This window comes from Nanorana parkeri, unplaced genomic scaffold, assembly GCF_000935625.1.
Source record: "Nanorana parkeri isolate BGI_ZX_2015 unplaced genomic scaffold, ASM93562v1 scaffold1162, whole genome shotgun sequence".
NCBI classification, from domain to species: Eukaryota; Metazoa; Chordata; class Amphibia; order Anura; family Dicroglossidae; genus Nanorana; species Nanorana parkeri.
This window is the reverse complement of record NW_017307430.1, coordinates 47,910-52,629: the sequence shown is the minus strand read 5'-3', so window position 1 is coordinate 52,629 and position 4,720 is coordinate 47,910.

The window sequence follows — 4,720 nt, the reverse complement described above, 5'->3', positions numbered from 1 at the left end:
GGTGCAGCAATTGGGGTGATCTGAGGGGTGAAGGTGCAGCAATTGGGGTGATCTGAGGGGTGAAGGTGCAGCAATTGGGGTGATCTGAGGGGTGAAGGTGCAGCAATTGGGGTGATCTGAGGGGTGAAGGTGCAGCAATTAGGGTGATCTGAGGGGTGAAGGTGCAGCAATTGGGGTGATCTGAGGGGTGAAGGTGCAGCAATTGGGGTGATCTGAGGGGTGATGGTGCAGCAATTGGGGTTATCTGAGGGGTGAAGGTGCAGCAATTGGGGTGATCTGAGGGGTGATGGTGCAGCAATTGGGGTGATCTGAGGGGTGAAGGTGCAGCAATTGGGGTTATCTGAGGGGTGAAGGTGCAGGAACTGGAGCTGATCTGAGGGGGAAAAGGTGCAGGAATTGGGGTTTATCTGAGGTCTGGAGGTGCAGGAACTGGGCTAATATGAGGTGTGAAGGAATTGGGGCTGATCTGGGGTGTGAAGGTGCAAGAATTGGGTCCTCCTCTCTACGTGCACTCCAGCAATTGCTGCATGTGGCATTTCTCAAAGATGATTGGGCCGTTCCTGCATATTCTGTCTTGTAATGGGCACTTGTAGTCTCCATCGGAAGCCCAACAAGGTGACAACGCAGATGCACAACTGAAAGACAGGGACAGAGCATTGTCACCCTATAACAGGAAACTTCTGACTAAGGACCTTCATGACAGGACCTCCGAGTATTATTTTAATGAAAGCTGGATAAGTAATTTCCGATATGAGCGCTTATTGAGTGTTTTTGGGGTTGGATCTACTTCAGGGGTAGCCAAACTCCGGCCCTCCAGCTGTGGTGAAGCTACAAATCCCATGATGCATCTCTCTCCGGGAGTCATGTCTGTGGCTGTGAGAATCTTGCAATACCTCATGGGATTTGTAGTTCCACCACAGCTGGATGGCCGGAGTTGGGCTACCCCTGATCTACTTTAACACACGTTGACAAGCTTGTTGAATGGAACGTACATACGTATGCTCCACCATCTGACAGCATTGTACGTCAATTTGTAAGCACATCATCAAGACATTTAAAGTGCATGCGTGTTGCTTTTGACATACGCACGGCGGAAAATAAAACCGCACGTGTGCAAGTGAATCAACAATTTGAATGCCTGTACGCGGCCTCTGAGAAGCGTGTCGCCTGGATGTGGAGCTTCATCACTTCTACTTGTACAAAGCCACAGTCTATGTGTGCATCAGTCCTTTGTTGTAGGATCAGCGTCCTGTACGTGACCAACGCACACGTCTTTGTGTCCATCATAAGGCCGCGGTGATGGGAATGTTGTTGCATTCCTCTGTACACGGGCAGAAGAACGTCAGTGACATCTTTAGCGCAGATCTGTGAGAGCTGCAGAAAGGCGATTTCCACGGCTGAAGGTTTGTGTGAAGCCTCAGAGAAACAATCGCTCCTTTCTGCTGGCCGGGACAATTAGGACGGGGGCCTTTCAGACAGGATGCAGAATTATGGGCATTTTTATAACCACAGTTTGCTTTCATTATTCCGGTCACCTCCTCTGCTGGAGCATCTCTGAGAATGGGATGCTGCTGGGCACCATCACCGGCCCGGTCAAAGGGAAGAGCAACGCTGCCATCTACTGGCAGCTTCCTGCTGGTGCCGAGGAAAGAAGACTGCGGCTTTGCTTGAAATGATTGTAGTGATCACAGACTGGCTTGTGAAGGAAAAACAAAGGGCGATGGTAGCGTGCAGCAGAGTTTCAGACATTTTCCGGACTTCTATTTTTGGGTTGCCCTTTTGCACTTACTTCAGCTGATAACAGCCAGACTGGTTGAGGACTCCATTGGCAGGGAGTTTAGTGTTAGGCTTAAGGTTCAGACAATTTCTGGGTTAGGGATCCGACTGATTGAAAGCCCCATTGGCAGGGTCCTTAAGGTTAGGGTTAGGGTTCCAACTGGTTGATGACCCCATTGCCAGGGACTTAGGGTTAGGGTTCAGACATTTCCGGGTTAGGATTCCGACTGGTTGATGTCCTCATTGGCATGGACCTTAGGGTTAGGGTTGGACTAAGGGTTCAGGCAATTTCTGGGTTAGGGTTCCAACTGGTTGATGACCCTATTGGCAGGGAGTTTAGGATTAGGCCCAGGGTTCACACAATTTCTGGGTTAGGGTTCCGACTGGTTGATCACCCAGTTGGCAGGGACCTCAGGGTTAGGCTCAAGGTTCAGACATTTCTATGTTAAGGTTCTGACTGGTTGATGACCCCTTTGGTATGGACCTTAGGGTTAAGGCAATTGCTGGCTTAGGGTTCAGACCGGTTGATGACCCCATTGCCAGGGACCTTAGGGTTAGGGTTTGGCTTAGGGTTCCGACTGGTTGATGATGACCCCATCGCCAGGGACCTTAGGGTTACGGTTCAGACATTTCTGGCTTAGGGTTCCGACTGATGACCACATTGCCAGGGACCTTAGGGTTAGGGTTTGGCTTAGGGTTCCGACTGGTTGATGATGACCCCATCGCCAGGGACCTTAGGGTTAGGCTTGGGGTTAAGGCATTTTCTGGCTCAGGGTTTGGACTGGTTGATGACCCCATTGGCAGGGACCTTAAGGTTAGGGATGGGCTAAGGCTTCAGGCATTTTCTGGCTCAGGGTTTGGACTGGTTGATGACCCCATTGGCAGGGACCTTAAGGTTAGGGATGGGCTAAGGCTTCAGGCAATTTTTGGGTTAGGGTTTGGACTGGTTGATGACCCCATTGGCAGGGATCAGGTGAATTTGGCATCTGATTTAGGGGCAGCGGAAGATCCGATAAGCATGAGCTGGATCTTCCTGGCCAATCACTGCTGTCCTCCTGAGATGAAGGGGGAGGTGGGCGTGGCTGTGCAGTGTATAAGCATGCATGCTTGGCTGATACGGATGTTTTATTCAGCAGCTGAATTTTTGGCCTCCTCTGATCTGAATGAGTCCGGGATCGGTTCTGTACAAATGTCTGACCCGTACCAGTGAGAGGACAAGCTGGGATTGATTGCTGGCTGCAGCTCACATCCCGACTTCCCCTTATGCTATTATCATTATCACCTGCTTATACTTTACCTTCCCTGGTCCCCTCCCCCTCCCCATCTACATATTGACAATTTTAAATAAATCCTGTCTGTTTTCATTACATACTTTATTATAAAGCTAGTGATGTCAGCATTGTGTATCCCTGCTTCTCTACGCAATGCAGGCAGATCATGGTTGGTGGGAGGGGCCAGCAGGGTGCTGTGCATAGCTTCAAGAAAACATCACAGCACCCTGCCTCAGTACTTCTCCCAAGAGCCCTCAGTCCTGATGCAAGCAGTGGGCTGACTGGTGGGAGGAGTTATGCAAATCTCAAAATGCCTTGGTGGGTGGATGTCATTGTGGAGGAGTGGGTCGGCTTGAGGGAGGAGTTATGCAAATATCAAATTGCCTTGATGGGTGGATGTCATTGTGGAGGAGTGGGTCGGCTTGTGGGAGGAGTTATGGAAATATCAAATTGCATTGATGGGTGGATGTCATTGTGGAGTGGTGGGTCAGCTTGTGGGAGGAGTTATGCAAATATCAAATTGCCTTGATGGGTGGATGTCATTGTGGAAGAGTGGGTCGGCTTGTGGGAGGAGTTATGTAAATATCAAATTGCCTTGATGGGTGGATGTCATTGTGGAGGAGTGGGTTGGCTTGTGGGAGGAGTTATGCAAATATCAAATTGCATTGATGGGTGGATGTATTGTGGAGGAGTGGGTCGGCATGTGGGTGGAGTTATGCAAATATAGAAAGGCCTTGATGGGTGGATGTCATTGTGGAGGAGTGGGTCGGCATGTGGGAGGAGTTATGCAAATATCAAAGTGCCTTAATGGGTGGATGTCAGTTTGGAGCAATGGATCAGCATGTGGGAGGAGTTATGCAAATATCAAAGTGCCTTAATGGGTGGATGTCAGTCTGGAGCAATGGGTCGGAATGTGGGAGGAGTTATGCAAATATCAAAGTGCCTTAATGGGTGGATGTCAGTTTGGAGCAATGGATCAGCATGTGGGAGGAGTTATGCAAATATCAAAGTGCCTTAATGGGTGGATGTCAGTCTAGAGCAGTGGGCATTCCTGGGCAGGCTGCATTTGCATGCAGACTGCCCACCTGTGGTGCTGAGCCTCCATGATTGAAAGAACTGATATCCTATTAATGAAAGGGGTGGGGCCACGGACGGTCAGACTGCGGAGCAAAGGGCTTGATGATGCAGCACAGGAAATGAGGCGGGCTCTATCTGACTTGCTGCAGCTTCTAATGCACAGTGTGAGGAGCTCGCAGTGTGCAGTGACATCAGAGGGAGAGAAGCCGGTACAACTGAAGCGCTATAAAGCTATAAAAGCGCCGTCCTGCCCCTTGAAGTCACACAGCACAGGAAGGAACATTGATTGCTGCACATATAAGCAGAATAAAATTCAATATGTGAGGATAAACCTTGTGCAGCATTTCATGGTGTGGGCAGAGTTGCCCTTTAACCCCGTCAATACAGGTGGGGCGGTGGAGCTTCATTAGCGGGGCCGCCAGGATTCTGCTTTAGTGTAACGGGGCCGGCTGGCCTCATCATAATGCAGAGCTGATGTACGCGGATAAAACACAGATACCCGACTGCGAGCCGAGGACATGAAAGGAAAACAAAAAGAAAATCAAAACAAAACCGCTAATTGAGCCGCTGCCGTGTCGTCTTCAGTGTGAACCCCC